Source organism: Saccopteryx bilineata, chromosome 11 (assembly GCF_036850765.1).
Source record: "Saccopteryx bilineata isolate mSacBil1 chromosome 11, mSacBil1_pri_phased_curated, whole genome shotgun sequence".
NCBI classification, from domain to species: Eukaryota; Metazoa; Chordata; class Mammalia; order Chiroptera; family Emballonuridae; genus Saccopteryx; species Saccopteryx bilineata.
Window position 1 is genome coordinate 51822824 of NC_089500.1, and position 12064 is coordinate 51834887.

The 12064-nt window shown below is 43.1% G+C and overlaps 1 protein-coding gene across 5 annotated transcripts in view; it reads right to left on the bottom strand.

Moving 5' to 3' along the window:
• Positions 1–12064, bottom strand: part of DLGAP1 (DLG associated protein 1) — a 986787-nt gene that overhangs the window by 310658 nt on the left and 664065 nt on the right. The gene's annotated exons all lie outside the window — the stretch shown is intronic.

Here is a 12064-nt window from a genome sequence, read left to right on the forward strand (position 1 = left end):
AAGTCTGTGTGGGCCAGGAAATTGGCTTGTGCTGCCTCATCTTCTAACTTACACATGTCCCAGTGTGATTTCATTCATTTACATTCTTCTCTGTCTTCTATCTGGTAACTCCCAAAATAACCTTTCCCCATTTCTGTCATCTCCTGAACTCCAGAGTCATAATAAATTCAGCTGCCTTCACTTCTCCATCTTCCTCCCATGAGAATTTTCGACCAACTTGATACCTATAAGATGTAGTGCATGTATATTTTTACTTCTCTCCATCTTCATTGCTTTTACCCTAGTCTGAACCACACACAACCATCTTGTGTCTAGATTACTGTATTAATCTCCCAAATAGTATTTGAATAGTATTGAACATTTACCTGTGGGACATCCTCAACAGGCACATCAGATTCAAAAGGTGAAAAATGAAGTCATTTTCTCCATCTAAACTTATTCTTTCCCCCATATTATCTATCAAAATTGGAGGTACTGACTGGCCCTGGCCGGTTGGCTCAGTGGTAGAGCGTCAGCCTGGCGTGCAGGAGTCTCGTGTTCGATTCCCGGCCAGGGCACACAGGAGAAGCACCCATATGCTTCTCCATCCCTCCCCCTCCTCTTCCTCTCTGTCTCTCTTTTCCCCTCCCGCAGCCAAGGCTCCATTGGAGCAAAGTTGGCCTGGGCGCTGGGGATGGCTCTATGTGGCCTCTGCCTGAGGCGCTAGAATGGCTCTGGTTGCAACAGAGCATTGCCCCCTGGTGGGCATGCCAGGTGGATCCTGGTTGGTCACATGTGGGAGTCTGTCTGACTGCCTCCCCGTTTCCAACTTCAGAAAAATACAAAAAAAAAAAAAAAAATTGGAGGTACTGATATGTACCGAATTATTCAAACTATAAATTGTTTTCTGTTTCTACTTTTCTCTTTCTGACAACTCAGTCACTCCATTTTCAAGTCCAGGCAAGCCTATGTTTTAAACACGTCTTTTCCTTTTAAAAATTTTCACTCTCAGGAGCCCTTCTCTTTGCCAGTACAATGAGAGCTCCTTGACCAGAGTTGGTCTTTTTTTTTTTTTTCCTTCAACTCTGTATTCCCAGTCTTTCCCAGAGGGCCTGATGTATAGTTAGTGCTCCTTTAAGTAAAGATAATGTTATGTACAAGAAATAATCAAAAGTATATAACACAATGATTGAAAATGTATAAAATGTATGTATTTATAGATTTTGGAAGAAGTTTTTAAGTGATATAAATAATTGGCGTTTTACTGTAAAGTGAATAAAAAACATGTTAGATAAAAAAGAAGCAGCAAATATTTAATTCACAGGCAAAGAGGAATCTAGACTCAATCATTTAAATTAGTGTATAATAGTTTAAAATAGACTAACATAGTTTAAATAGTCCAAGTAGTTTAAAATAGGAATATAGTCTAATAGAGTAAAGTAGTCTAACAGACACAGAAATTGGTTGCCTTTCATTTCATCTCCACATAGAAGAAATATCCAGGAGCCACTGCATATGTACAGTGATCTCATTTAGCTGATATGCACTGAATGGATGAGTTCATACATGTTTCATAAACAACTTAAAAAATGATATTTGGTTTTAAAAAATCTATCCTGCATTAGGTGGTAGATTCTGCAGTAGGCAGAATAATGGTTCTGCAAAGATGTCCATGTCTTACTTCAGGGGGCCTGTGAAAGTTTCACCTTACAAAAGGAACTTTGCAGATGTGATTACGTTAATGATCATGATCCTGGTTATCCAGGTGGTCCCAATGTAGTCACACTGAAAGTGAAAGAGACGAGAGAGTCAGAAGAGGGGACAGGAGCACAGACGCAGAGATCAGAATGAGGCGATTGCTAGCCTTGAGGATTGAAGAAGTAGTAGGCGTCGAGGAATGCCAGCTGCCTCTAAAGCTGGAGAAAGCAGGAAAATGGAATCCTCGCTAGCACCTCGAGAAGTGGCAAAGCTCTGCTGATACTGTGGTTTGAGCTCACTGAGACCTACTTCAGAGTTCTGCTCTCCAAAACTGTAAGATAATAAATTTTTGTTATTTAAGCCACTGGGTTTGGTACCTTGTTCCAGCAGCAGTAGGAAACAAATACAGATGTTATAGGATATCACTTCATCGAAATCCGGACTAAACGCTGTTACAATCTCTAACAGCAACGTCTGCAATGGCTCTTACTTTTTTTTTGTTTCATTTTATGTTGCTACCACCATATTTTCAGGCTTAATAAAAATAATAGCATTTATTGAGGCTTTATAGAATGCCCTTTTTCTAAGTATCGTTCTATGCCCTTTACATTACATTAACTCATTTAATCCTTTCAACAACACTGGGTGATACATATTGCTATTATGTCCATAATACAGAGGAGAATACTGAGGCAGAGAGAGGTTAAATATGCACTCAAAGTTGAATAATCAGTAAAACACAGGGTTTGAGCACAGCTGTATGGCTCCAACGCTGTACTTTCTCTTCTTACAACTAATATCATGGCCCTCAAATTGCAAGGCTGTTAATGAAGGTGCTCCCCTCACCAGTTGGCTATTTATAATTGTGGAAGACAGAATTTGGGCTTCATGATCTCCACCCCCTGATGTCACACTTGTGAATATGCTATGCTTTGTGGCAAAAGGGACTTTGCAAATGCAATAAGGTTATTAATCAGTGATCTTAAAGTAGGTAGATTATTCTGGATTAATCCGGTGGACCCAATGTAACCACATGAGCCCTTAAAAGAGGAGCTTTTAGGCCCTGGCCGGTTGGCTCAGTGGTAGAGTGTCGGCCTGGCGTGCAGAAGTCCCGGGTTCGATTCCCGGACAGGGCACACAGGAGAAGCGCCCATCTGCTTCTCCACCCCTTCCCCTCTCCTTTCTCTCTGTCTCTCTCTTCCCCTCCCGCAGCAGAGACTCCATTAAAGCAAAAGATGGCCCGGGCACTGGGGATGGTTCCTTGGCCTCTGCCCCAGGTGCTAGAGTGGCTCTGGTCGCGACAGAGCGACGCCCCGGATGGGCAGAGCATCGCCCCCTGGTGGGCGCGCCGGGTGGATCCTGGTCGGGCGCATGCGGGAGTCTGTCTGACTGCCTCCCCGTTTCCAGCTTCAGAAAAATCCCCCCCCCAAAAGAGGAGCTTTTACCACAATAAAATAAATACAAGAGTGAAGCTTTCTCCTGGGTGCTGGGTACAGAAGAGGGAGTCAGCGAGATGTAGCAGAACTAGAGAAATTCAAAGCATGATAAAAAGTCAATGTGCCATTTGGTGGCTGGCAGACGAAGGGACCTCAGTTGCACAGCAACAAGGAACTGAATCTGTCATCTACTTGGGCACATTTGGAGGCAGAGTCTTCCTTAGAGCCTGCAGATAATTTCCCAGGCCAGCTGATACTTTGATATCAGCCTTGGGAGGCCTTGCACACAGGACTCAGCTGAGCCAGGCCAGGCTTGGACTTCTGAGCCATGAAAACGTCCACCTTTTAAATATCTCTCTCCCACAAAACTCTGAACTAAGCTGGCTGCTGAAATAATGACTGTGTAGACATGTGCCCTCTATTTCTTTTCTTTTCTTTTCTTTTTTTTGTATTTTTCTGAAGCTGGAAACGGGGAGAGACAGTCAGACAGACTCCCGCATGCGCCCGACCGGGATCCACCTGGCACACCCACCAGGGGCGACGCTCTGCCCACCAGGGGCGACGCTCTGCCCACCAGGGGGCGATGCTCTGCCCCTCTCGGGCGTCACTTTGCGGTGACCAGAGCCACTCTAGCACCTGGGGCAGAGGCCAAGGAGCCATCCCCAGCGCCCGGGCCATCTTTGCTCCAATGGAGCCTTGGCTGCGGGAGGGGAAGAGAGAGACAGAGAGGAAGGAGGGGGGTGTGTGGAGAAGCAAATGGGTGCTTCTCCTATGTGCCCTGGCCGGGAATCGAACCCAGGTCCCCCACATGCCAGGCCGACACTCTACCGCTGAGCCAACTGGCCAGGGCCTGCACTCTATTTCTTGCTCTCTCTCTCTCCCTCTCTCTTCCTTGAACCTTTGCTCTCTCCTGCCTGTGACCATCCACCTATCATCCATCCATTCATCCACCCATCCATCCATCCATCCATCCGTCCACCCACCCACACATAATTGGTATTCCTAAGCACTATGCTAGGCCTGGGAGATGCAATGTTGAATTACTGACAGATTAATAAACACGGGAAAATGCTAAGGGAAATTTCTCTCATTATATTTTCATACAAATGACAGCAAAGCTTCAGAGATACAGCATTTCCAGTTGGGAAACCTTTATTCTCTTCTAACCAGAGGTTGGGATTCTTATTCCTATGAACCACCATATTCCTTATTCAGGTATCTTTATGCTTCTTCTTACTTTGCCTTGTATTGAATTATCAAGTGTCCCACTAGACTATGAACTCGGAGATTAGCAGCTATTTTACAAATCTCTGAATCCCCTTCTCCTCTCAGCTTCAGCTCGATATATAGCATATCTTCATATTTTTTACTTTTGGCTTGATCACTCAGGAGAACTGAGTGATCAAGCCAAATAGAATTCACAATAAATTCTATTAAAAACTTTACTTTGTAATAGAATGTTCAAGTTCCAACAGAAGATATACCAATATCAGGTAATAAGCTCCTACAATAACTCTTTAAAAACTGCACATTCCTCAATTTATTCTAAGGTTATAACTAAAATGGATTTTCTAATGAAATGTTATCAGGAAGAAGAAAAGTCATGAATTTTAAGTTTTTAAGGAACAAACTACCTAATTTTTTTTACCAATATTATAATTAATGGCTCTTTATCAGTTTTGTGAATATGATAAAAGTTAAGGACTTTTCTCGCAAGCAAAATGAATACAAACTCTCCCCTCCAAAATTTTTAATGTCATATTAAGAATTGACTGAACCCCTGGAGTTTATTCTTGCCCACCCTAGATTGGCACAGCCCAGCCTAAGAACACTGCATTAGTAGGTATGCTCAGCCTTTCTACATCTGAGTTCTCCTCAGTCCCCTCCCTGCCCTCTATCCCACCCACCAAACGGTCCTCTCAAGGTGGGATCACTTCAGGACGTCATTCAGCTGCTCCTCAGTCCTGATCCTGGGTCGCCTCCACCCTCTAAGTAACCTCCCCATGACTGCTCTGGGCCCAGTAACCCCCTGAGGGTCCTCATTAGCAAGTCTGCCTTAGGAACCTTTTCTAGAAAAACCTTTTCTGAAAAGTCAGATTTCTAACTGGCACGGGACCAATGACATTTTTCTGGCTTGCTGGGCTGAAGCAACATCTCTCTTTCCAGGCCTCAAACATGGCCCGGGAACACTTGGCTTCAGAGAGTGATATGAGGAAACATGGCTTCTGAACCTTGGTAAGTAAACAGTGAGGCCAGACAGCACCTTTTTGGTTATAACAGTTTCCCTAGAACAGAAGACTGGGTACTTTAAAAAGTGCATCCTGGGTTAGAGTTGCTCAGTTGGTTAGAGTGTTGTCCTGAAATGCCAAGGTTGGCACCAATGGGAAAGCAACCAATGAATGTACAACTAAATGGAACAACAAAAACATGCTTCTTTGTCTCTCTAAAATCAATCAGTAATAATAATAATAAAATAAATTATATGGAACACTGTTAATGATAATGAAATAAAAAGTACATCCTGGTTATTATTCCATGAGAGACTACTACTGCCTATTACATGAATAGGCAATTATATTTACAATTCAGAATGGTGTGCTTAAGTCTCACATTGAAACCCATAAATGGGTACATTAAATCTTTAGTGTGCAAAGGAAAGTTGTGAGACTCACTCATCTTGGTGAATGGGGTAATGTAAACACTGCCTTGTAAAAACCCAGTGAGTACTTCAAGGGTCTCTCTGGAAGGCTCTTGCCCTTGGGTCAAAGACAGGAGAATGTGAGGTAGGCAGGAGCGTTGGAGGGAACAGGAAACCCTGCCTGCGGATGGGGGACTGGCCTGTGTGATTGGCACTAGCTCTGCGACTGGCTGCAGCAGACACGACAAAGCCTTGCCAACTGCTGATTCCATTTGCACCCAGATTCAGCTCCTAGAGGTGCCCAAACATTATAATTTACAAATAACATCAGCAGGAGGAAAGTGTTGCAGACTTCTTTTATAAATGTGGAAGAGAATCAGAGGAGGCTTAGTGTCCGAGACAGAGCTTCTCTGCAAAGCTCAGCATGTGAATGAAAATATTATTCTAGGTATGGACTGGTGGGCTCATGGTGAGTCAGGCACACAGCACAGAACAGGAGCAGAGCAGGGCTCCTGGAAGGGCCAGCGCCAGGGCTGATGGCAGAGCCAGGGCAACAGTGATGGTCCGGCATGATGCCCTGTGTGTAATGAGTGGCTGATAAATGCTCAGTGAGAATCTGGGGAAAATTGCAGGTATTCCTCATGTTTCTAGTGAGGAGTTGGTTGTCCTTATTGAAAACTAGGTATTGTGTAGAATTTATGACTCAAAAATAACTGCATGAGATAAATCTTTTTGCGAACGAAGAAACAAGAGTGGTGGAGTGGTTCCTTTAACGCCACCTAGTGAGTAAGTGGAGGAACAGGCATTCACACAGGGTAGCCCTCACTCTCACTGTGCCTCCCTGTGCCCACGTGGTCACACGGAGAAGCTCTGACTTTGCTGAGCACGGAGACATCGCAACAGGATGCCACCTTCTCAGGACAAAACCCAAATCTGTATATTCGTAGAAATGAAAAATTAGTAGAAATCAGTATATTAAAATAGACACACACTCACACCCAAAACAAAATGAGAGGAATGCTGTCTGATAGAGCTTTCTACGAGGATGGGAATATTGTGTATGTGTGTTGTCCAGTATGGTAAACACCAGCCATACACGGCTCCTGAGCACTAGAAATGTGGTTACTGTGACTGAGCAACTACATTTTTATCTTTACTTAACTTGAGTTAATGTAAATTTAAATACTCACGTGGGGCTAGGGGCTACCATATTGGACAGCACAGAACTAGACTATTTGATTTAAAAGAAACCCAAGGGGCCATCTGCCCTCGTTTCACCAAATCGGGAAATTTACTTTGCTCTCTCCCTGATATGTTCATCCAGCCCTTGAGTACATGTTTTTAATCACAAGAAGTTCTTCCCCATACTTGAGATTTGATGCCTTTGTTAGGAAAAGCTTCCTGCTCTAATAGCTCTTTTCTCAGGTGTCTGATTTGGGGGCGCAGTTAAGTTTTGGTGTAATAAAAAAACACATTTATTGGCCCTGGCCAGTTGGCTCAGTGGTAGAGCATCGGCCTGGTGTGCAGGGGTCCCGGGTTTGATTCCTGGCCAGGGCACATAGGAGAGGCACCCATCTGCTTCTCCACCCCTCCCCCTCTCCTTCCTCTCTGTCTCTCTCTTCCCCTCCCGCAGCCAAGGCTCCACTGGAGCAAAGTTTGCCCGGGCGCTGAGGATGGCTCTATGGCCTCTGCCTCAGGCGCTAGAATGGCTCTGATTGCGGCAGAGCGACGCCCCAAGATGGGCAGAGCATCAACCCCTGGTGGGCATGCTGGGTGGATCCTGGTTGGTCACATGTGGGAGTCTGTCTGACTGCCTCCCCGTTTCCAGCTTTGGAAAAATACAAAAAAACAAAAAACAAAAACAAACAAACAAACAAACACCACATTTATTATTCCCAGGGGCTATCTCTGGACTTTCCCTTTCTGCTTTCCTCATGCCTGTGAACTTCTATGTCTCCAAGGTCAGCCCCATCTGCACCTCCATTTCCTGGGTGCAGTGCTGCTTCCACCATCCTGCCAGCTGTTGCTGATGCTGAGGGTACCTCCCCTCACGAGTGCTCTCTGTCTGTCCAGCTTTTCCTCTCAGGCCTGGGCAGTCCCGCTGCCTTAGCAGTCAGCAGACTGGCTGTTGGCCTCAGGAGTCTGATGCCTCCTGTGCTCTCTGGGGAGCCTGTCCCTGCTCTTTTTCATTCTCACATCATTATTCGTCCTGAAAGATCTGTCCAGAGAGTTACATTGCTTTGGGTTGGCCTCTAGGCTAGACCATATCCTCCATCTCTGGGAAAATGGAATATTTTATAAAAAGTGATTCCGCATCATCTTGTCAATCAGCAGTTCAATCCTGTTCTCCGTTATTCTCACCAGCCAGGTGGTTGGATATCTCGATTTCTGCTCTTTTACCCTGCTGGTCTTTAACCCTTTCCCACTTTTATCTAGGCACCCCTCCTGAAGTTCAGTCTCGGTTACACAGGTGCTAAATAAATCCTGGTTGAATAAAAAACTTGTTGAGAATGGCAATTTTATTAGATCACTCAACAAAATTTTTCATTCTCCAATCAGGATCTAGACGATGCAAAGTGATAATATGTTATATGTTATGATACTTGAGTGGATTTTCTTTAGGGGCTGAAGCTGAGAAACACATTGCTACATTTTATCCATTCATTAATCTCATAAAATCTTCAAAACATAGATGAGATGAAATTGGCACGGCTTAATTTTAGTGAATTCTTTCATTTATTTTAGTAATTTACAAGTCCCTATTAAGTAAATAATTAACATTTCTCTTCTTTTCTTTTCTTTTTAGTGAGAGACAGAGACAGAGAGAGAGTCAGAGAGAGGGACAGATAGGGACAGACAGGGAGAGAGATGAGAAGCCTCAATTCTTTGTTGCAGCACCTTAGCTGTTCCTTGATTGCTTTCTTATGTGTGCCTTGACTAGGGGACTACAGCAGGGTGAGTGACCTCTTGCTCAAGCCAGCAACCTTGGGCTCAAGCTTTGACCTTGGGCTTCAAGCCAGAGACCTTTGGGCTCAAGTCTATGATCTCGTACTCAAACCAGTGACCCTGTGCTCAAGCTGGTGAGCCTGTGCTCAAGCTGGATGAGCCTGAGCTCAAGCCAGCGACCTTGGGGTTTCAAACCTGGGTCTTCTGTGTCCTAGTCCAATGCTCTATCCACTGTGCTACTGCCTGGTCAGGCTAACCTTTCATTTTTATGCATAGGGATATTTTATAAAATATTGAACCAAGAGAAAGTAGAAGCTGTGGAACATATTAAAACTGTATCCGTTACTTTAATTTAACTTCATCTGGGCTTAAATAAATAAGGGAGGGCATTAAATAAGGACTTGCTAGAATGCAAAATTATCTGCAATGAGATACATGTACATGAGAAAAAATCCTAAATAAGCTGAGAAGCAGGATGAGAAAGACTGCGTTGACTTCCAAATTTATAATTGAATATGACACCTTTTCCCCTGATGGATTTCGGAAGTCTGAGCATTCTGTATGGTTATTTATTAGAGGAATTTAGTTTAAACTGTACTAATATCTGCAAATAGGTCTATTTAAGTGTTGGATATAGGCAGCCACTTCTAAGCTGACACACATGAGTGGTTTGTCTGGATATTATATAACTCAGTTTGGTTATCCTTTTATAAGGTAATGTACAAACATTCTAAAGGTAGACTTTTAGGGAAACATCTTTTCCTTCCAACCTAGAGTAATAATTTAACAGATAGTTAAATTGGTGAACTTCCCTAACATTTAGTTTAACAATATGGGTTTTATGGAGCTCATGTACCAAACAGAATTCTGGCTTACAATATGCTTGGGAGATAACTATCCAGTCTCCCCTCAAAAACAAAACATAATATAAAGTCATGCTGATTTAGAGAAATTGTGTTTGGGGAGTCTTAGTTTATTTACTCGTATTTCAGTGAAATTACTTCTTTTTTTTTTAATTTTTTTATTTTTTTAAATTTATTCATTTTTAGAGAGGAGAGAGAGAGGGAGAGAGAGACAGGGAGAGAGAAGGGAGGAGGGGCTGGAAGCATCAACTCCCATATGTGCCTTGACCAGGCAAGCCCAGGGTTTCGAACCTAGCGACCTCAGTATTTCCAGGTCGACGCTTTATCCACTGTGCCACCACAGGTCAGGCATGAAATTACTTCTTACAGAAGCAAACACTCCCAAATTAATCCAAGGAAAGGATAGTGAATGGAAAGACAGTGCTCATTTGCACATAACCTTGTAGTGTTTTAACAACACTATAACTACAATCAGTTTGGCAGGCTCAAGAGGTCAATAGTATTGTTTCTCATCCAAACAAACAAAAAAGCCAAAAACCAGCCTTGAGCAATGGTTCTTTCATAAGTTGATATATAATTTTCCAGTTACAGAAAATAATATTGTTCTAATACAAGTCAACATTTTATATATCTGATTTTGCAAATGAATCACTTGTATTACTTACTTTCTAACATGGCCACTCTTCAAACTAGACTTAGGCTTACATTTAAGCATAAAGGTAGAATCTGGTTTTTAACCATAGTTAGTCATTTTTAAAATTGTTATTAAAATAAACCATCACCAGGAAACATTCGTGCAGAAAAAGATGAAGGGAGATATTTACACAGCAGAGGCAGCGTAAATGGTGGGGAGTGACAGGTTTGGAAATCAGGCTGATCAGGTTTTAAACCTTTGTTCTGTCACTTAATAGCAGCATAATCTTTAGCACATTAATTACTTCCATTTCATATAAAATGAGGGTGTGAACAAATAGCCCAGGAACTTTTAGAAATAAGGACAATATATGTTTAAGCTTAGGGCCATAGAGCTTTCACAGTAAGCTATAGACCTTCTTTTTCTCCCTTCCTGTTCCTTCTCCACCATCTTCTTTCCCTTCTTGCCATCATTCATTATCACAGGAAGTGCAGGCAGTATGTGATAGAATAGCATGAGACTGGAAATCAGGGGCCTGTGTGTTCTTAGGAAAGTTAGCCCCTCTCTCTGGGTCACAGCGAAGGAATAGGATATGAGAGTGTCGTGAGAATCGTCTGTGATAGCCAAGAAGTGATTTTATAGTGTGAGTCGATCACAAATTCTTGGCGACCCATGCTCAGCTGTGTTTTTATGAAGGACAGGTCACCAGGACAGCAGCCTGGCAGAGCTGTGAATTAAATCTACCAAGCTTGGCATAGTTATCTAACATTTTTTTGGGACTTTATCAGGGTTTTCTGATTTATCTGATTTATCAGGAGTAGACACAGAGCATCCCCTGCCCTCTCCCTGGTCTTTCTTTGATAGCTTAGATCTGCTTGTTAGGGAAGAAATAGATAACAGTTTTCAAATTGTGCTCCCCACCCCCCATTTAGGAAGACTGGGATGCGGGGCTGTGGATGGGAGACAAATCTACTGCTCACAAAAATCAGGGGATATTTTATCACTTCATATTCATTTTGAAACATCCCCAAATTATTTTTGTGAGCAGTGTACTTGGATTTGAGTCTTCCTCTTCCTGCTTCAGTATGAGTAGCTCTGTTTTAACTTGTTTCATAGGAACAAGAAGTTCCATGATTAAAAAGTGTAAAGTGCATTGAGCTACCTGACCTTTGAAGTTCTTCCCAATACCTGCTTATACTGACTGTGATGTTCACGGGGGTGGGGGTGGAGGTTCCATGAAGAAGAAAGATGAACTCTCTAGAAACTATGAAAAGGACTAAGCCTCAAGCAAGTTAGACCCAGTGCCTCAGAGAGAAAAGCAGAGGGAGGCTGGACAGGAGGCTGACAATCCTGAGTATACAGAAAGTGAATAGAAAATGAATGTGTGGTGCTACATGACTGAGGAACGCTAACAGATGGAGTGAGAGGAAGACTTTCTACTGCCCCTGCTTCTGCATGACCCTCTACAACTGCGGAGTCATGGGAATGCCAGTTAATTTCTCTAGGCCTCAGTTTCCTCATCTGTAAACAGATGGTTCTCCATTCCAAATTATATTTATAAAATGGCTACATAAAAAGTAAGGGCAAGAAGAGAGGAAGAAAGGAAAAGGGTAAAGTACTACTAAGCTCAATTCTCTTTCCCATGTCTTTCTAGGACACGGGAAGGTGGAATGTAGGTGGGGGTATAATCAGTCTGATTTCTAAGGTTGATTTCAACAAACCCAGGGAGGGACAATATTCAGGTCTTGCTTAGCATGTGTACAGTCTTCCAGTTTCATAATACCGATCTGGGAGATTTGGTGGTGTTGACAATCTGTGTGAGGGGAGTATTGGAGACAAAAGAGAGGCCGTCCAGACAGTAAACGCTCTT